Source organism: Acomys minous (genome assembly GCF_964271855.1).
Source record: "Acomys minous genome assembly, chromosome: 12".
In the NCBI taxonomy this organism is placed as follows: domain Eukaryota; kingdom Metazoa; phylum Chordata; class Mammalia; order Rodentia; family Muridae; genus Acomys; species Acomys minous.
Genome location: NC_140493.1, coordinates 60931985 through 60953499, shown reverse-complemented (window position 1 = coordinate 60953499; position 21515 = coordinate 60931985). Strand labels below are relative to the sequence as shown.

At 47.6% G+C, this 21515-nt stretch overlaps 2 long non-coding RNA genes across 3 annotated transcripts; both read right to left on the bottom strand.

Annotated features, from left to right (window-relative positions):
• Positions 1-7681: 7681 nt before the first annotated feature.
• LOC311609759 lies at positions 7682-21274 on the bottom strand. The gene is made up of 2 exons (XR_014783494.1): positions 21088-21274; positions 7682-9254 (listed from the first exon to the last, which is right to left on the bottom strand). It is a non-coding gene; the product is annotated as an uncharacterized lncRNA (long non-coding RNA).
• On the bottom strand, positions 9686-12164 carry LOC311609752. 2 transcript variants are annotated; one of them, XR_014783487.1, is made up of 5 exons: positions 12010-12164; positions 11086-11202; positions 10899-11012; positions 10626-10803; positions 9686-9735 (listed from the first exon to the last, which is right to left on the bottom strand). It is a non-coding gene; the product is annotated as an uncharacterized lncRNA (long non-coding RNA). The 2 variants fall into 2 exon arrangements; XR_014783488.1 differs by lacking the exons at positions 10626-10803; positions 10899-11012 and having other exon boundaries at positions 12010-12133.
• Positions 21275-21515: the final 241 nt, after the last annotated feature.

Here is a 21515-nt window from a genome sequence, read left to right as displayed (position 1 = left end):
TCAGTTTGAAATGTTCTGCTTTTTTTTGAAGCCATCTTTTCCACAGACAAAGAAGGCCGATGTGTTAAGTGCCTGCCCGCTTGACTTTTCATCTTTCCATCTAAATATGATTTTATAGACAAATGGTTTGCAGGGTAGGCTCGTCCAGAGCAAGAGCAGGAAATGGCCTTAGATCAGAAAGGAGGTGTCAGACTTTGTGATTCAAGGGGGTGACTGTAGGAGGACCAGGGGGAAGCTCACAAGCGTACACACACACACACACACACACACACACACACACACACACACACACACGATGGCCGCCTACACTGCTTCTCTAAATGCTGCATCTGAACAATGAGTAATGTGATCAGATAAACTCGGAGCTCTCCAAGAAGCCCCACCTTTAATTTTACTGGGTAAGAAATCAACCCCAAGGAGGTTAATCAGTTACCTACGGCACTTGGTTACTTTGTGAAAGTGCCAAGACTAGAATCCAAGCATCCCCACAAACTCAGTGAGAGAATGACTCATTCATTCACAAGTGTCCTCTGACCCAGCCACGGTCACATTCTCTTTTAAAATACATAGAATTTTTTTTTCACTAACTTGAGCACTGAGTTGCATAATGACTTCTTTATTACTGGCTTATTAAATACTTTTTCTCATTAAATATCACATTTCTTATGTTTGCAACAGAGGAATTTGTGGTCAAGTCATATTACCATTTAAGACGTATAGGATATATTGACATTTGCAAATTCCATTCATTTTAAGCGGTTCTGTAGCTTTTGTTAGTGGAGCCAATGCTCGGCGTATATCCAACTATGTAACACCATCTGATGTCAACTGTTCTTCCTTGAAGGGAATCGTTGAAAAAAGAGCTGCATTTTTTACTTTTACAACACTTTTCACTGCTGTGGATTCCTGTTTTATATGCTATGTTGCAAACAGAGCTTGGATAGTCATGATGTAGTACAGACCTCTATGGATACACTAGCCATATCATCTCAAAACCATTGATTTGTTGATTTTTCTATGTATATATGTAAACATCTACATGTCTGTGCACCGTATACATGAAATGCCCAAGAAGGCCAGAAGAGGGTCAGATTCTCTGGGACTGGAGTTACAGACAGCTGTGAGCCCATTACAAGGGTGATGGGTGTGGAGTCCCAGACATCTGGAACAGCAGCCAGGGGCCTTACCTGCTGAGCCACCTCTCCATCCCATGCCACATGGTCTTAAGTGCCTGTGTGAGTTTGCTTCTCCCAGTAGGACATGAGCTGCTTGAGGGCAGCATGAGCATCCAGTAATCTGTGTGTGCCCGGAACAGCTTAGACCGTGTTCTCAGTGACCACAGAAAGGCAGGGGTCCAGGCCCAGGAAGGAATGAGTCACGAGCTATGGCTCTCCACAGCGTGCTGTGTCCAACAAAGAAAGCTTTATGCAAGTTTGAAGTCTCTTGTTGAAACCAGCTCTCTTAAAAGTGCACCTCTGCACCACTGGTCCTGAGCAGGTCCTGATTTGAAATCAACATTGCAAATGAAATCTGTTTAGCCTAAGGGGAAGATGGAAGAAACGTCCAGAGCATTCTCTATCACTTTCCTTTATCCTCCAGGTATTTTGACAACAAAAAGAAAAGAAAAAGAAAAAGAAAAGAAAAACTATTCATCTATTTCTGCCTTTTCATATTTATCTGTCTTACTAGGTGTTGGGACACACACCTGTAATGACAGCACCCAGGAGATGGAGACAGAGGCAGGAGAATTGTCATGAGTTCCAGGACAGCCTAAGGGAAATATTGAAACTTTGTCTAGAAATAAACCAAAGCAAGAAGGTTGTGGCTATCTTGCCCCACGAGAATAGAGCTAACTCAGTAGAGGGTGACCTAGTGTTGGGAAGAGAGGGAATTGTGTCTCGGTGGCATTCTGTAGACAGTACAGCCTGGGCTACTCACTGCCTAAGCTGTGGTTTGTGCTGGAGAAAAACACAGGGCACCCAGTCAAACATGAAATTCAAATAAACAAAAATGACAATTTTTTTTAAAGCCTCAGTATGTTCCAGATTTTGCATGAGACACGTACTTCAAGCTTTGTCGTGGCTTATCCAAAGTTAAAACACAACTGTGTTTTGGTTGGCTAACTCTGGCAACCCAACGTGTAACCAAAATGTGTTAGTGTTGGTGGTAAAACACAGTGTTAGTGAGAGAACTGGGAAAACGCCTGTTGTTTGCACGGATGGAAGACATGAGTCCTTGGCTAGATCTTACGAAATGGCAAAGCTTGGGGGTGTTGCCTCCGGCATAGCTTCCAGCAGAGTGCCACGATGTTGAGTGAGTGGGTAATTGGCAAGAGCACACGCGTCTGATGCAGAGACCCGCAGCCAAACAACAGGCCGAGCTCAGGAATCTTGTGGAAAAGGGTTGGAGGAAGAAGGCTTGAGGAAGCCCAAGGGGTCAAGGACACCACAAGCAGACGTACAGAGTAAACTCACCTGAACCACCAACCAAGGAGCATGTGTGGACTGGGCTTAGACGACCTACACATATGTAACAGATGTGCAGTATGGTCATCATGTGGGTCCCCTAACAATTGGAGTAGGGGGACTGTCTCTGTCTCTTGCCTGCCATTGGATCCCTTTCCCATAGCTGGGCTGCCTCATCTGGCCTCAGTGGGAGAGGATGAGCTTAGTCCTGCTGTGACTTGAGGTGCCAGGGTGGGTTGGTAGCCATGGGGGGGCGCTCCCCTTCTCAGAGAAAGGGGGATGGGGGAGGGGGAGGTGAAGCTAAGACTGGGAGAGGAGGGAGGGGCTATAATCAGGCTGTGGAGTGATTTAATTAATTAATTAAAATAAAAGATAACGAAGAATATGTGGGTCTGTGCTGAGCCAAGAACCAGCAACTTAGACACATTCAGGAATAAAAAGACCAAATTGAAATTAATCCTCTCTATTTATTTGTGAAAAAGTTGTGCGCGCATGCCAAGGTGCAGTGTTGGGTCGGAGAACAGCTTTTGGGAGTCAACTGATTCTCTGCTCTTACTGTGTGGATCCCAGGGGTCAAAGACACGTTGTCAGAGTCTTCATACTGAGCCATTTTGCTGGCCCGCAAGTTGAAATCCAAAGCATATTTAACTATTTTCTTCAACAACTAGCGTAGTAGAGGAAGGAGAAAAGATAGAAGGAAAGGAAAGAGGAAAGGAGAAAAGAGTGGGGATAATGCGGGTGATGACAACTTCTACCACAGAGAAGGGAGGTCCTGGCAATCATTTAGGGAGTGGCATTAGTGACTTGGCCCCTCCCAGACCTCTCAGGGGGTGTGCATCCCTCTGGGCTAAGTGTAACTGGTCCTTGGGATGCTAGTCAGAGTGCTCAGCCATGGTTACCACCAGCTGACGCACATCCTTCACACATGAACCCTGTCTTTCCGACTGAGTGACGACTTCTCCTGTCACTCTGATGTGACAGGTCACACAGCATGAGAAAGTGAGAAACTAACAAACATGGGCATCCTCAGAGGCCAAGGGACGGAACACATATTCGGAGGCACTTGTGGGAGAGAAAGGTGGCACTAGGGTGTAAGACAGAGCACCCGATAGGCTGGCCCATGGCTCGTGCTGTGCTGCCTTCCGGCTGCAGCTTCCAAGGGTGATTCTCCTCAGCTATTCCTGTTTCCCCTTGCTTCGCTGCCCTTGTCCTGCCAAGGGAGGGACCCAGCTTCAGCTCTGATTCCGGGGCATCTTTGACCCTTGTCTGACATTGGGTTAATTTTGTTTGTTTGCTTTGGTTTTTCAAGACAGGGTTTCTCTGTATATATACTGGAAATCACTGTGTAAAGTAGACTGACCCTGAACGCAGAGCTCCACCCACCTCTGCCTTCTGTGCCACCACTGCCCAGCTTGACATGGATTGGGTGATTTCAGTTTTCTTCCTGACCCTGGCTCTCCAAAGCCCCCATAGTGATAGTGTTAACACTGATGTGAGAACTCTGCTTTCACTATAGCTGCAAATTTCCCACACTGCAGTTTCCAAACCCTATCAGACTGGGCGAGAAGACTAATCTCTTGCCTCTTCAAAAGTAACCAGAAAAATAATAAAGAAACCCAGCCATTGTGCCCAAAGCACACTGCTGGTGCGCATTATGTGGAAGATGTGCTGACTGTGAACTGTGACTGTGACATGTTGAGTGAGGTGACACAGGTGCTGAGAGAGACTCAGATGAAGTATGCGTAGGCAAGACTCTTGCAGTGATGTGCCCGCTAACAGATCATGATATCCTTCTAACTACAATAAGGCACACATATCTGTAGATGCTGTGGAGCCCAAACCTGCCCAGACCTTATTATCCTATGGGAGCCAGAGATCCCGCTGCCTCCTGAGACTGAGCAGCAGCAGCAGCAGCAGCAGCAGCAGCAGGAAAGCGGTGGCTCAGAGATGGAGACCATCTTGGCTGCACTGAACTGATCTCCCAGGAAACCGTGCTCTAGCATCTGTTAGGTGACAGACTCTCTAGCTAACTCCTGTGGTAGGAAGCCTGCTATCATCCCTGAACACCTATCAGAGTTAGAAAGCCTTTTTTTCCCCCCCGGAACTGAAGGGTCTGTCTCTCCCCTCAGGACCTAGTGATGTCGTCTCAAACGTGATACCTGGACTCTCCTGATGTTCTGTCATTTTAAAGAAAGTCTTTCTTTTCCTTCAAGGCCCCGTGACACCTGCCTGTGGCCATGTCCCATGTTTTCCCACCTCAAGGCTCAATCACAGCGGTCTGTAGTCCTGAGTCTTTCTCCCAACCAAGCCCATGTCAAGAGTAATTTTGTGTCACTTCCTTTTGATGAAGCTGCTGTTCTTTCTAACAGTCCCTAAGCCCAGGCTGGTGCCCAGCCAAGCTGAGAGATGAGTATTTGGCAGACAGACCCGGTAGGTGACTGTGAGACAGGGAGGGTACCGCGGCAGCAGCAGTGGCCTCTCTCCCCTCTGGCTTCCCAGGCTCAATGCATTCTTCCCGGAGCACAGTTTGAAGATAGTTACACATTTTAATTGGTTCGTGTGCAAGTTTCACAGGCCTGTGGAACTTTGCCACCTATGATGTCATATCGGTGCCTCTGTTACTTTTCTCCTCACAAGATTATAGGAGGAAGAGTTTGTTCTAGCTTACAGCACAGGATGATACATTTTATCATAATGGGGAGGGCTGGAGTAGGAGGCTGGCTAGTTCACGTGGTGTTAACCATGGGGAAGCAGGGAGTGAACAAAGTGAACAAGAAATGGGAGCCCCCGCCCCCCGCAGCCCGTGACATCCACATCCTAAAGGGTTCACAGCCTTCCCAACAGTGCAGTCACCAGGGGACAGGGCTTTCCAACCTAAGGACCCACAGTGGACTTTTCACATCCAGACCCAACAGTGCCCAAGAAACTTTGGATCTGGGGATATTTTATATTTCTGCTTTGCTCTACTTGTAAGCGGTCTTTCACTGGCTGGCTGGTTGTCTGGTTATTGAAACCATGCTTCGCCCATGCTGGCCTGGAACTTACTGTGTAGCCCACTGTGACTCTTCTGCCTTAGCTGCAATTACAGGCACGCCACCACCAAGATCTCTCTCAGAGAGATCTCTCACGCCACCTTTCCTCAATGAGGGGGTCCTTTGGGATCTAACCCCCCAAGGCCTGACATGTTTCTCCCAATGATGGCCAGTGCTCTCAGCCAGAATTGACATTTTCTTCATGGCAACTCTTTTAGGCCAACGGTCACTCATTTATTTACTTATTATTCATTTATGTTGAGGTTTTACCTCACTCATTCACTTATTCACTTAAGCTTAGAAATTCCTCCTCATTAGAACGTCTAAAAATCTTGAGTCCTTGCCAGTGAACACGCTCCCTTGAAGCCTGTGTCGAAGGCCGAGCTCACCAGCATTAAATCACACCATTTCGCCCAAAGTCTCACTATACGGTTTTCCTGTGTCTTCTCAAAAGTAACCTCCAAATCTGCTTGTATATCCTGGCTCGCACGGAGTTCCCTCCTGATGGACGATTTTGACGTCAGCAAGTCACAAAAGCATTATTTGCAATTCTCAGAGCATTTATAGGAAAAGTAGAAGCAATAAAAACCCATAACAAGCCACGAAGCTGGATTTTTATAAGGATAACTGTCAATGTGTGCCTCCAAACCCAGCTACAGTCAGTTGCAGGCTATCATCAGGCTCTTGTGTTCCCATGGTAACCAGCATACACCCAAAGCATATACACATATACTGAGAGCGGAAAGTGTTTTTACAGCAGCGGAAAGAGCCAGGTCTCTCTCAGCTACAGTGGGTCGGGTGGGTGGTTCGTGCAGCTGTTTATAGCTGGAGCATTCTTTTCAACTCTGTCAATCGTTTCTTGAAGCATGTGCCTCGATCGCTGGCATCAAATCGCTGACATTCAATGTGTTCTCTTGGGTTCCTTCTAGAACTACTGAATGGGAATCTAGGAATCTCATTTTTAACTAAAGAATGTGATTCTTGGACACACTGAAGTCTGAGAGCCACAGGACTCTATGATCCCCTTGAATGAAATGAGGCCATCACCGCTCCATGGTACAGTTGAAGAGCGGGTTTTTATTGTAGATATGAGGCAAAGTATAGCCAGAGACATCTGGAAAGAATCCAGAGCAGAGAAAGCGAGAGAGTAGTGAACTGAATATGGCTAGTAGACTAGACCAGGCCACGAGAGGGGGGAAGAGTGAGAAAGGAAGAAAAGAGAGAGAGACCGAAAGAGCAAAGAAGGCAAAAGAGAGCGAGGAGCACGGTTGGGTTGTCCATGACCACTGTCTGGGCTCCGGTCTGTCCTGCAAGGTGGTCTGACAGGGCATCGCTGTTGCATGAATCTTTCTGAAAGCTGGGCTCTCACCTTTGGCTGAGACCAGGATTCAGCCTTTTCCTTCTTTCAGTGTGAGGAGGAAATTCCAAACTTTTTGGACGCCATTGTCTCAATAGTCTCGTAGGTAAAGGGAAGGGCCACAAGGGTAGGCCTTTAGAGTAACTTCATTTCTGCCAGGATGGCCCTGTGAGGGATCCCCAGCTGGGTGTGGTGGTGCATGCCTATAATAACCGCACTTAGGAAGGGGGCGCAGGAGAATCAGGCGTTCTAGGCCAGCCTTGGTTACATAAGACTCTGTCTTGGAAAAAACAAACAAACAAACAAAATAAAACTTATATGATCAAAATTCATTGTATTACGTTTCCAAATAATTAATAAAATGTATTTTGACTGAACACAAATGACACATATATGCATATCTATCTATCTCTTCATCATTTATATATAAATACATATAAATCTATCTTTTATATCATCTATTATCTATCTATATATTGTTGTGTGTGTGTGTGTTTGTTTTTTTTTTGTGTGTGTGTGTGTATGTGTAAAGGGAATCCCCCAAAGGCTAGCTACTTCAGGAAGTCTATAGACTGAGGGCTATTAAGGTTTTACTCTGCTTCCTCTATGTGTGTCTAGGCCATGTTTGAGGCACCTGCCATTGTCCTAAAGAAGAAATGATTGACACCTGCGGTATTGCTCTGTTTTGTTTCGTTTTGATTTTCCTTCTTTTTTCCTTAGGCCACAGACATTTCCTTGGGCATCTACCAGGAGATCAAAAGGTCCACCCCAAATTGATTCTTTCAGCATAATTTGAGTTAGTTAAATGGATCCGACACATCAAGGACTCCAAAGAATAGTCCTTTTATTAAAAAGAAATGGGGCCTTGATCAGCTTTGTTTTCTCTGCCGGTTGAGTAATTAATAGGCAGGAAAAATCTCAAGAGTGACAAGCAATGGCAAGAAAAATCTCGGATGCAGATTATCTGGTGAAGAAAAGCTTTTATTGGAGGTGAAAACTCTCTCTCTCTCTCTCTCTCTCTCTCTCTCTCTCTCTCTCTCTCTCTCTCTCTCATGCACGCACACACAGAAAGCAAGACCCTTTGCAAAGCAGGGTGCTTGGGAGTCTGAAATCTGTTTTCTCTTCAAGGTCTGGGGAGTCTCACGGGTCAGGCTGACTGATTTAGGGTTGGTCAGTTTGAACAAAGGCACGCAGGCTGATAGGGCCAGAGGGCTAAGATAAACACACCCTGAACTAGCCTTGAACTTGGACACTGCTAGGGAAAGGGGTGTTTCCCACTGGCGGGAGAAAACTCCAAGCCTTTGTTTCAAGCTGCCAGACCTTTGTGTCAGGTCAGGAGGGTGGGGAAGAAGACAAGAGTCTGACATCTTTATTACTGAGCTGTGGCCCCTCTCCTTATCGGAGATCTGCCTAACTCCCAGCCCCTCACAGCCGCACTAAGCATTGCAGGATGCAGGCCCAGGCCCAGGTTTCTTATCTGAGGACCTATGGTCTTCCCCGCCCCAGGAAGAAAAAAAAAGGGGGGGGGGGCATCTGACCTGTGGCCCAGGCAGAGATGACCATAAATACCTGGAGACACACTGTCATTATCCATCCTCTTGTAATCTGTCACCTGCCTCCCTCCAGAAGCCCCACATTTCTAAGCAAGCTTCAACTGCGCAGGCTTTCTCTGGGTCTTACGTAAGAGGCCCCCAGACCTTAGCACAACTGACTCCATGATGGATGCACCATTCAGGCCGTAGAACTCAGTACTCAGACCACCTGCCAAAACTCAAACAAAAGGCTAATCCATCAAAGCTCACATAGTTCTGGGAAAGTCTCTAAATGCCCTAACCCTGCTTTTTGGCTTCTGGAGTTCGCTGCTGGCTGACTGGTGACTGAAGTAGGTCAACCCAGAATATAGTTTTGGTGCTTAAAAGCTCATCCTGAGAAAGGCTCGAAGCATTAGGAAGGTTCCAGGGCTACATAGTGGGACCTTGTCAGGAAAGAAGAAAGAAAGAAAGGAAGAAAGAAAGAAAGGAAGAAAGGAAGGGAGGGAGGGAGGGAATATTTTTTTCATGCCACTGTATCAGCAGCACTAAGTTTTGCTTTTGAAGTGGAGGTGGGTGGAAAAATCAAATTCAGGGTCTTGTGAAAGCCGGGCAAGCTGTATCTCCAACCCTGGGTCATTTCCTCCCAGATGTCAATTTGATACATCTTGGCTCATAGAAATGAGGGCTGCCATGCTCAAGGTCTCCTGGAAACAGAGGGCAGACAGGAGGGGCGGGGCCTGGTGCCAGGTGACGTTCCCTCAGGCGTGACGTGAGAACACAGGCTAGTGGCTGCTACTGCCTTTCTTTCTTTCCAGTGATGGAGCAGGTAGTCTTTACACTCCTGACAGCACAGGCATTCTGGAAAAATCTGCAAAGATTAAAGAAAAAGTGCTTGAGAGGTTTTCTTTCAAACACATCTTGTAACATAATCTTGTTTTGTTCCTACCAATCTGGCCTTGGGGGAAGCATCTAGGCAAGTTTAACAGCAGGGTGTGGGGGTAAAGACTCTATGGGCTAAGCCCAGAATGCTGAAGAGAGGCCTGGTCCAATCGAGCATGCTTGCTGGTCTTCAATCCCCAGAATTCCCTCAGAAAGGGATGCTAGCACCATCCTCTTTAATGCTGGCCCAGCCAGTGTGAATGCTTGACTGACAAGGTTCCCAAAAGGCAAAAGACACTCTTCACTTTGGCATGGAGGTCTGAGACCTTCGCACCCTGGTGTTTCCCCTGGATGGAGGGCGGAGAACCCCACCAAACTTAAAAGGGATCCGGGATTAAGAAGGACTGGTGACTCATTGCTTCCCCTGAAGGCAGGAAGGGTTGCTTCTAGGTTACTCCTTGGCCAAGGTCCTAGGAGAAAGTGGTTGTGAGGCTGGCTGTGTTCTGCCCCGCCCCTCTCTCCCGCCCCCTTCTCCTTCCCCCTCCCCTCCCCCCTCTTTCTCTCTTCTCACCACCTAGAAGGGGAGCCTGGATCTGCCCAGCCCACTTAGCTAGCACAACTGAATGCCAAGGCGTTGGCAGTGTTGGAAGGTGTGCGCGCGCAGGGGTGGGGCTGGGGGGAGGGCTTGAGGGGTGGGGAGAGGGGGGGTGTCTCAGTAGCAGTGTACTGTAGCTGGACCACAGGCCCTGCATTCTGCTAAATTCAGGTAATTCAAATGCTCTTGGGGCGCCTGAAGCACACAGGGGTGGCAGTGACTTCGTTGGCTCAGAAGCGTCACGGGGACAGGGGGAAGCATTTGGCTCCTGTGGCTATTGGGTCAATAAAGTTGACCGCCACCCCCCACCCCACCCCCGCCCCAATGACGCCTCTTCCTTAGGGAAAGATTCTCAATTCTTGGGATGGAGCACTGCTATGAGATGTCTCTTGCTAGCTTTCCTATGCACCGCCCAAGCAGGCGGTTAACTGGTGAGCATGCTTTCTCCCCTCCAGCAGCTGGGCCCAGGGTTGGACCCCTGGAAAAGAGCATTCACAAGACACAAAAGCATAAAATGCAATCTCAAATTCATGAGCTTTCCGCTCCCTCTCTTCTCCGCCCCCAGCTGCTTTTGTTGAGCAGCCGAATCCTGGCAGCTTTTTCTCCGCCTCTGCGGGGCGGGCGGCCTCCCTGGAGCCTGCTCTCTCTTTCCCGGTGCAGGCTCCTCTCCCTCAGCCACTCCAGATGGAAGGGCTGTGTGCTTCTAAGTGGCATAAATTGCTGTTTCTTTACTGCTCTTCTGATAAGAAACTTCCCTGAATGTACTGGGGGAGTGTGGTTTTCAATCTTCCTCATTTCCCGGACATTGCTTCTTTCTTTTTCTTCCTTCCTTTCTTCTTTTCTTTCTTCCTTTCTTCTTTCTTTCTTTCTTTCTTTCTTTCTTTCTTTCTTTCTTTCTTTCTTTCTTCAGCTTTTGATCTATCCGCCGCAGCCGCAGCCCCGCCTGAGTGGGCACACACAGAGATTAGGCCGGCTGGGATGCAGAACAGCCTCGTCAGGTGAAGCTGGCACCTGGCCGGCCTGTGAGTGGTGACTCACCTTCTGGAAGACAACCTGCCTACGGTATAATTTGAATAGCAACAAATATTTGGCTTGAGTCCCGTGTGCATGTTTACGGATTATCTGGAAGGAAAGCTGGAGCCGAGATGATTCCTAAATAGGGAAGACTGGTTGGCATCGACATAAAAGCCACGCGGGGGGGGGGGGGGAGATGAAGTCCGCCCACCTATCAGCTCTGTTGCTAAGATTCGGTGTTGATTTCTGACTCAGAAGATGGAGCTGCTGCGTGCAGACAATTGTTCAGAACTCTGCCTCTGTGGCTCAGGGTGTCTTCCCAGGTGGTCTAAAGCAGGATGCTGCCAGTTTCTCCCCTCTCCTGCCTCCCTCTCCTCTCCCTCCCCCTCTTCTCCTATTCTCTCTCCCCGCCTCCCTCCTCCTGCCTCCTCCTATCTCTTCTCCTCCCTCCCCTCCTCTTCTTCCCCTTCCTCTCTCCCCTTTCCTGCCCCCCTCTCTCCTCCTTCCTTCTCCTCTCCCTCCCCTCCTCTCCCTCCCCTCCTCTCCCTCCCCTCCTCTCCCTCCCCTCCTCTCCCTCCCCTCCTCTCCCTCCCCTCCTCTCCCTCCCCTCCTCTCCCTCCCCCTCCTCTCCCTGCCCTCTTTTCTTCAACTCTGCATCTTCCACCTTTAAAGATGATAATCTACAGATTAAGGGGATACCAAAGGCTTATCTGATAATTTTTCTAATATTATTATTATACATGTCCTTACAAATTGACTTCTGGATTATAAAGATGGCCCAGTGGGTAAAGACTTGACACTAAGCCTAACAATCTAAGTCCCTGTAAATACACACACACACACACACACACACACACACACACACACACACACGCTTGAAGTGGATGGCTCAGCCACACCTTTAATCCCAGCACTCAAAAGGCAGGGGCAGGTGAGCTCTCTGAGTTTGAGGCCAACCTGGTCTACATAGAGAGTTTCAAGATAGCTAGGACTCTGCAGAGAGACCTGTCTCAACAAACAAATACTAACACAAACAAACAAACAAACAAATCTATTTCCTCCAATGTATTCTAAATGTAACTCAGGTAAAACAGTGATATCAGGCCATGTTAAAAAAAAATACCCCAGAATTTACCATCCTTTTCAGCGCGAACCAGAGTTCAGAATCACCAAAGCCCGGTGGATTAAGACATGTTCTCCTGTATCAACATTATGAGGGAAGTAAAATTTTGGAGGAAATTACAGAATCAGAAAACAATTGTGTTGCAGCTCTTCATAGGGGCGGGGAGTGGCTATCAACGGGGTGGTGGTTTGCAGTGGTGAGATCAGCCTGTCAGCACCCCAGAAACTGGAGCTATGTTCTCAGATGGCCTGTACCACAGAGATGATTAGCACACAAGTAAACAGCACCACCAGGAAGTGTGCTGGGAAACAGTTGGGCCTGAACCACATCCAAACAGGAAGTGTCATTTCTGATCTAGAGAGAAGATGAAGAAGGCGACTTTACAGGAATGGAGCCAGTCAAAGCGTAGAGAAACTGACCGGCTTCCTTGCGCCAAGTCAGTGAGGAAGAGAAAGGTGAAGACAGCTCCAGGACAGAAGAGACTGAGAGACACTGTGAGAGACTTGACAGCCAAATGCAGTGAATGGCTGGGTGGACCCTAATTTGTACTGATAACAGAAAAAAATAATTTTGATAACTGAGAAAATGTACCTAATGCCAATGATTTCTTTTCCTGGTAATTTTGATGAATGAGATGATGCAATTATTGTTACATAAAACTATTTGTTTGGGGCATTTATGCTGAAACTCATGTTGATATGCTTCTGCAGCATTTTTAATACACACTCAAACAAGGACAGCAACAACAAATGAAAGAAGCTGTGGCTGGTTGTTAATATTAGGCAACGGCTCAGGGTTTTCTGTTTGTTTTCTATTCTTGAGCCAGTTTAGAAATTTCCACAGTCAAAGGGCTGGAGAGATGGCTCAGAGGTTAAGTGCACTGACTGTTCTTCCATGGGTCCTGAGTTCGATTCCCAGCAACCACATGGTGGCTCACGACCATCTATAATGTGATCTGATGCCCTCTTCTGGCAGGCAGCTGTACATGAAGACAGTGCTGTATACATAATAAATAAATAAATAAATCTTAAAAAAAAAAAAGAAATTTTCACAGTCAAAATAGCCATTATCCAAACAAAAAATAAATAAAAATGTAGCACCCGCATCATTTCTTATTCACTGCAGTGTCTCTCCGAACTCCGAACTCCTCATCCCTCCTCTAACCTCAGAGTGCCACTCTGTTTGGTGATGGCACCTTTCAAGAGGTCATTGTGGCACAACGCATCGCATGGTTGGGCCATAACCCAACAGACTTGGTGAAGAGGAGATTAGGTTACCGTGCTTGTTAGGTTTTTAGTCATCTTGACCAGCTGTAGGCGTCTTGGAAGGGTGAGGCCGAGCTGAGGAACTGCCTTCATCAGTTTGGCCTGTAGGTCAGGCTGTAGGGCATTCCTCTGATTGATGACGGCTAGGGGAGGAGCCAGCCCACTGTGTGTGGTGCCACCCCTGGGCAGAGGGTCCTGGAACATGTAAGGAACCCAACCGAGCAAGTCACGGGGAGCAAGCCAATGAGCAGCAGTCCTCCACTGGCCTGCCTCCAGGGTCCTGCCTTTAGTTCCAGCTCTGGCTATTGTTTTTAAATTAATCAATATTTTCAGTATGCCAGGCTAGCAATCAACTAAGACACAGACATTTGTTATATTTTAAAATAGCCTTAGTTAACCTGGGGCAGGGCAGATATCAATTCCCTAAACTACTTCCCATAGTAGGACAGGTATTTCATACTGGCCCCAATCCCATGCCATCTGTTTCTAATAATTTCTATCAAGCTACCTCCCATCCATAATCCCAAATACTTGCTAATGTTCTTCATCTGGGCTGAATCTCCATCCATGCTGGCCACGTGTTTCTCTTCCATCTAACCCATGGCGGCTTCTTCTTTCTCCTCTTGGGACCTTCTCCTTGTCTTCTCCTTTCTTCTTCCCAGGATTCCTGTCCCTCCCTCCTTCCTCCCTCCTTCCTCCCTCCCTCCTACCCTCCCCCATCTCTCTCCCCATGAGCTTTAGTTACACCTCTGTCACCTCTGCCCTGCCCAGGTGGGATGGCTTTTTATTAATTAAAAGGTGAGTCACAGAGACAGCAAGCAGTAATTAGCATACATCAGACCATCCCCCCCCCCCAACATCTGGCTTCTCTCAGTGATGGACTATTAAGTGGTTTTGTTGTTGTTGCTGTTTTTGAGACAGGGATTCTCTGCGGCCCTGGTTGTCCTGGAACTCAGTCTTTAGACTAGGCTGGCCTTCAACTCAGAGATCTGTCTGCCTCTGCCTCTGCCTCTTGAATGCTGGGATTAAAGGTGGTGCGCCATCACTCAGCTAAAATAAATCCTTTCTTCTTCAAGTTTCTTTTGATCATGGTCTTTTTTCACAGCAATGTAAACCCTAACGCAGATACAGACATAGAGATGACTGAACCTGTGAAGAAACTGAAGACAGAAACCCACAGGCCAAGCAGAAAGGCCTCAGAAAAAAATCAACGTCGCTGGCTGTCTTTGGGTCTCTGTTGCTGCGCAGAGACACCATGACCACAGCAACTCTTACAAAGGAAAACATTTCACTGGTGATGGTTTACAGTTTTAGAGGTTTAGTTCACTGTCATCATGCTGGGAAGCTTGGTGGCGTGCAGGCAGACGTGGAGCTGGAGAAGGAGCTGAGAGTTTTACATGCTGATCGGAAGGCAGCAGGAAAAGAGAGTGACACTAGGCCTGGCTTGAGCATTCAAAACCCCAAAGCCGGAGCCGGGCGTGGTGGCGCACGCCTTTAATCCCAGCACTCGGGAGGCAGAGGCAGGCGGATCGCTGTGAGTTCGAGGCCAGCCTGGTCTACAGAGCAGGTCCAGGACAGCCAAGGGTACACAGAGAAACCCTGTCTCAAAAGACCAAAAACAAAAACAAAAACAAAACCCCAAAACCCACCCCCAGTGACGCACTTCCTCCAACAAGGCGGTGCCTTCTAATTGTGCCCCTTCCTACGAGCCTACGGGGGGGGGGGGCTGTTTCCATTCAAACCATCACACTGGCACCTTGATTTTGGACTTCCAGCCTCTAGGGCCGTGAGTCAACATGCTTCTGTCGTTCAGCCTCTCAGTCTGTGGGGCTTGTGGTGATAGCCCTAGCAAACTAGACTTGCTTTTTCGTTTGTTTTTCTTTATATCACTTACCACCTTATAACATACATATCTGTTTCCTTCCAGTTAATTTTCTCCTTCTAGATGTACATGCGACAGCGTGGTTTGTCGAGTGGCACTTTGTAGACCAGGCTGGCCTCGAACACACAGAGATCCGCCCGCCTCTGCCTCCGGAGTGCTGGGATTAAAGGCGTGCGCCACCTTGCCTGGCCAAATCTTTTTCTTTTTAAAAGGAGATGCAAGTGGAAGAGAAAGGAAACTAGCTAAGAGAAGAAAGAAAAGGAGGAAGGAAAGACGGTATGGTAGAGGTCCCTTGTCACTCCCTAGACTCGCGGCATCCATAGGAAACCTTTGCTAAGGAGAAATCCTGCTTTAGGAGTTCTGGCTTCCTGAGGTAGAATTAGGACGGCATTTGCTCAGATTTCTTTGCAACTACTACATACAGGCATGTAGTTTGTTCTTCAACAATTTAATACACCCGCCAGAGACTTCTAGAAGGAGACTCACACTGGCCTACTTTGAAAGTAGCCAATGAACGTAAGAATGCCAGCACTCCACCCAGAGCCTAGTTTTGTGCAGTCTGGGTCTTGGTGCAGGCTGTGCTGGTCTGAGCGCATCAGGAGCAGTAAGGATAGCCCTGTCTTAGGTAGCACCTTTGTGGCTGACGCACTGAGCACCGAGGGCGGAAGCTGGCAACCATGCAGCTCTGCAGCACAGCTGTGAATGTCTCAGACAAAGCCCCCTGCCAAGCTCTCTAATTCTCCTGGTAATTCTGCAGGTACCTGAAACCTTTTGAATAAACATCTTTATGCAATTTGGTTTAACCAAATAATTCTAACTAAAAGAGGTACAGGCTGGTGAAACACAAAACATATATTTTCAGGCTTGTTACTGGAAAGAAAAATGAAAAAGAAAAATTTTTGTGTGGTAAAATGCACATAACATAAAATTTACCGTTTTAGCCGTGCAATTTAGGTCCAGAGGTACTTTTACAATCCTGTGAGGCATCTCTGCTACCCATTTCCAGAAGGTTGAACCTAAAACACATTAACATGAATTCATGTCCATGAGGACTCCAGATTTCTAGGTCTATTTTAATTCAAGTTAATGGGCATTTAACTACCTGACTTCTACAGTGTAAGAACTCTCACTGGTATTGCCAGGTTGCCAGAATTTAGTTGCTGCCTGAAAAATACTTGTCCATGCTGAATAATCTAAATACCGAGATAATCTCTTTTAGATGAATAGATAATTGTAATTAATATTTAAATGCATTTTACGTTAAAAAAGTAATGTCTTTTGGATACTAATTAACCTCAGATAATGCTAGAAATTGAGGCTAACAGAGATATGTGACCTCCCCCAGGTAAAACAGTTAGCTATGTCACCCTTAAGCTGCTGCACCAGGCTCTCGCCGTCGCCAGATTGGCTCCTTTGCTGCTACTCTCTGATCCGCACTCAAACAGCTTTTGAAAAGAAAATTTTCACCCGGTGCCTCCTCGTGTCTAGACTCAAGAAGTCTCGAGACTGAGACTGGGCCCAAGATTCTCAGTGTCTCCTGAGGTTCTCTGGGCTTGTGTCTTCATCGCCTCATCCTTCGCACAGTTTTATAATGAATTAGTCACCCAGGTCTAGAATTTTGTTCAAGTCCTGGTTGTCCTCAGTACAGTGTGAGCTGTGATTTCTGTTCTGTTTATAGAAACAGAAAATGTTGCTCTTTCTTCCTCTGGTTCCTGGATTCTTGTCTCCGAAGGGCGAAGACAGGCACTCTGCTGGCCTTATTTTCTCTGTAGCTGTCTGTTTAGCTTTCAGCTCTCCCTAGCAGATTTCTCTGGAACGTATCTTGAAGGAGAGGTCTCAAAGCTCAGACTGAGAGCATTCAAATCTGAGCCAAGCTGTTGCAGGTTAGTAGTGTCAAGCTGATGCTGATGCAGGGACTTCACATGAACGGTAATTGCCAGTGTCTGGGTGAGGCAGGAGAGTCGACGCAGCAGGACCTTACGAGGCTGGTCACACTGCATCCACAAACAAGAAGCAGAGAGCGATGTGTGAATGTGCATTCTCAAGCGGGATATATTTGAGGCTAGTACTTGGGCAGTGCCTGGGCAAGTGGGAGTGGGATATGCCCACAGCATGCATATGGAGAGAAATGCCTTCTGTGGGAAGAAGCCGCGTTAGTGAAAGTCTGAGCAGCAGTTGCCAGTGCAAGATGCCTGGGTGTGGGGGCCGGAAACTCTGAAGCACATTAGCCCTTTGCCTTAAAGTCTTCCAGATTAAAGTCCCCTGGCTGGAGCCACGACAAGTTAGTTTCTGCTTTAGAATCTTTTGACTGGCTTTCAGTGACATACTAAGAATGCCCCCAAGATTTCTGGGAGGAACGTTAATAATAAAGCGGCATTTGGTGCGGAAAGTGGGGGCATCGTTCATTCAGCATTATTTATTGAACATCTGTTTTGTATCCGGTTTTTGTCTGGGGAGTGAGTAGGGGTAGTTAAGCCATGCTTGAAAGCATGAGGTTGTGAATTCAACACTCAGAGGCTCTTCCTTAAAAACAAAAAACAAAAAACAAAACAAAACAAAAAAATCAAAAAACTAAATATGGTTGCACACTAGTAACCCTTGGGATTCTTTGGCCAGCTAGCCTAACTGGTGAGACTCTGATGCCAGGGAGAGGTTCTACCCAAAAGCAAAAAGCAAGTTAAATAACACCTGAGGAACAAACCCCACAGGAGTCGAGAACAATCTCACCCCCCCACCCCCCACTTCACCCCCCCACCCCCACCCACCCCACCGCACCCCCACACACACACTAAGCCAACACTCGGGTCCTGTTATCTAGACCTTGGAGTAACAGGGACAGACAGAAAAGAGATATCCTATGTCTGCTAGGGAATGTGCTAGAAAGATCTCTTAAGGCCGGGTAACAGTGTAAAGGAGTGACCAGGACTGTGTGCTTTTCTTTCTTTCTTTCTTTCTTTCTTTCTTTCTTTCTTTCTTTCTTTCCTTTTCTCTTCTTTTTCTTTCTTAAAACAAAGTCATCACGGAGATCACAGAGAAGGTGGCATTTGAGCCACGCCCTGAAGGAAGACACAGAAGGTGCCTCAATGACATCTGGAATGTTCCAGACAGAGTAAACAGACGATTCAGATCTCTGAGGTCCAGACATGCTAGTCAGAGCCCAGGGTTAGCAAGGACGTTCATGTGGCTAGCACGGAGTAAGGAAAGCACACAGAGGCAAGGTCAGAGCAGCACCCAGCATGCCTCACTCTGAATAGCCTGAGCCTCACATCCTTGGCCTCAAATAAAGCACTTTGTCTAAATGATCTCTGTTCTATAGGGAGAAGCAGGTGGAGGGACCATTTGTTCTTTTCTTGGGAACTTAAAAAAAAAAAGTCAGCCGGGTGTGGTGGCACACGTCTTTAATCCCAGCACTCGGAAGGCGGAGGCAGGTGGATCTCTGTGAATTCAAGGCCAGCCTGGTCTACAAAGTGAGTCCAGGACAGGACAGCCAAGGCTAACACAGAGAGACCCTGTCTCGAAAAACCAAAAAAAAAAAAGTCATAATTTGTTGTGTAATGTGAGCGCCCACATGTCTGTATGTACAGCATGCACATGCCTGGTGCTCAGGGAGGCCAGAGGGGGTGTCAGGTTCCCTGGCACTGGAGTGACAGCTGGTTGTGAGCCACCTGACGTGGGTGCTAGAACTAAACTCAGGTCCTCGGCAAGCTCTTTTAACTCCTCAGCCATCTCTCCAGCCACATTGTGACATTTTGACCTGTCTTTGCTTCGAGGACTGGTGATCACCGCAAGCTGCTATGTTTCTGTTCTGGCTTTACAGATGCAGTCTGATTTTTCCCCTAATAAGATGGGAGCCATGTGTCCCCTCTTGGCAAGCCCCAGGCAGAATTCAGCAATGTCAACAGCATGTGAAAGGGTGAGCCCTAGCTCTGGTTTCAAGATGCAAGAGCCAGCAGACAAAAAGCAAAGTTCAAGGTGGAAGGATAAAGGGAGGGAAAGAACTCCAGGACGAGAAAACCCATCGAAACGCCAGGGATGGAGGCCAGAGACATGAGCCCATCCCTACCGTGTCGATATTTGTTTGGACCACTTGAAAATGGTTGCTTCCACTTCTGCCTCATGGTTTCCCATTAATTTTCCTGTGTTGAAGAGGAAAGCAAAGCCCGCGGTGCAGAGCAGGGAGCCTAAGAGGCGCTGTAGGGATCCCATGTTCCTTTCCGGATGCTCGCGCCTGTGGAACCTGTCAGAGTTGAAACTGGCGTGGGGGAGCCAGCTACACCACGGGGACCCCCTGCTCAACTGAACATCTGATTAAGTACAGGAAACGATGATGTTTCCTCTCAGCCTGTAGGGGCTGGCACAAGCTGTCCTTTGATAAGAAATTCAATCTGTCCGAATGAACAGACTCTTGACGGGGAGGTCAAGCTTGCTCTCTGTCTGCTGCTGTATAACCCTAGTCCCCTCAGTTTCCCCAGCCCCAGCTCGCTTTCCTTTAACATCTGGGTTTAATAACCTGATGCCCACTTCTACCTGCTGGAGGTCACCAGTGCCCTCTGGGTGGTTCAAAGATGCCCTGGACATTGCTTGTCACTTAGCCACTCCCTCCCAGCCATGGCTCCTTCTTTAACCCTTTCATACCTGTGCCCTCACTCCAATCTAAGCATGCACATAGAGCTCTTCTCCTCGCTTCTCCGCTCGACCCAGTAAACATTAAAAATTTTAACAGCAGCCTGTCCAGGGGCTGGCCAACGAATACTAAAGCGTCCATGCCATGTATAACTTCTACATCTCATCTTGTTGGGGGGCAAAGGACTGGGTTATTAAGGCCATGGGAAGGAGCTACAGGACGGTTGTGGGTACTGGAAATTGAAGCCAAGCCCTGTGAAAGAACAGCCAAGGCTCCTAAGCGTGGAGCCATCTCTGTAGCCTTTGCAGCATCTTTTAAAACAGTGTTTTCTCTCTTAGACATGCAAAGACTTATCCCTCAGTGCCTCAGTGACAGCCGAGGATGAGAAAACGACAGTTCGCTCTGCCACTGAGTAGCTTTTTGACAACTTTGCTGAAGAATGCATCCATTCATAGATTCAGCAAGCGCTTTAAGAGTCCACTGTGCCAGATGTGGTGTTGCATACCTTGACTCCCAGAACTCGGGAAGCAGAGGCAATAGGCTCCTCCTGGTTTACAGAGAGAATTCTAGCCAGCCAGGGCGGTATCATGAGAGCTTGTTGCATCCCAGTGAACAAACAGAAACACACTCTGTGCCTTAGGGAGCAGGGGGAGGGAAGTAGTACAGACAAAGAGCCCTGCTCTTGTGGAGCCTGCATTGCAATGATGGACACAGTAATCGTGAACAAGCAGGGGGTGTGTGGAATATGTGAAGAAGCACATGCCAGGAGGCTGGAAAGCAAGAAAGAGGCACAGGGAGTGCCGGGGAGTGGTGTGTGTGTGTGTGTGTGTGTGTGTGTGTGTGTGTGTGTGTGTGTGTTTGTGTGTGTGTGTGTGTGTGTGTCTGATTTCAGAAGAAGAGCAGGGAGGATGCTAGGAGGCAGCTACACTGAATCTAACCCTGGAGGATGGGAAAGCAAGGGAAAACCCATTGCTACAAAGACAGCAAAACTGGCCACACTGAGGAAGCCCAGGTGGTAAAAGTGGAAGGTGGATAAGTGCCCAAAGTAGCCCTTTGTTTTCTTCTTAGTGAGGAAGAGGTGTTGGGGGTTGTGTTCGCTTCGCTTTAAAAGGAGCAGTTCTTGCTGCTCTTGCAGAGGGCCTGAGTTTGGTTCTCAGCACCCACACAGGGCAGCTCTCAACAGCCCAGGGCTCTGGCACCGGTGGGTCTAATGACCCCTTCAGGCCTGCCCAGGCAGTTGCACTCACATATAACACACCTGAACACAGACATGAACAACATGAAAACAAAATTAGCTTTTCAAAAAGTTACTCCTTTACCTCAGCTGACAGTGGCCCGTTTCCCTCTGTCCCACTCTTCTCTCTAAGAGGATGAGTATTTCAGACATAGTCGTGTTGGATCATTATAGAAGGAAGCAAAAGTCTAATGTTTAATCTGCTCATATCCTGTGTCGTCCTGAAAGATCGTGGGTGGTAAATGGCGTGTGCATTGCAGCTATGACCCTGAGCCAGGTACAGCTGGTCCAAATATGTTCACACGGAAGCAAACCAATCGTGAATGTTGGCTGTGGCATTTCCAGAAGAACATTTTGTTGGCCCACAAGCTGTTGCCTTTATCAACATAGGTTGAGATTTAAAAGTTGATAGGGTACTCTGGGAGGCGAGTGGTATTCAGAGGCGTTCAAGGTTGCAAAACAATTCTGTCCTTTAGCAACTCAGGTGCCCGTCACACCTGAGCCCTTCAAGGT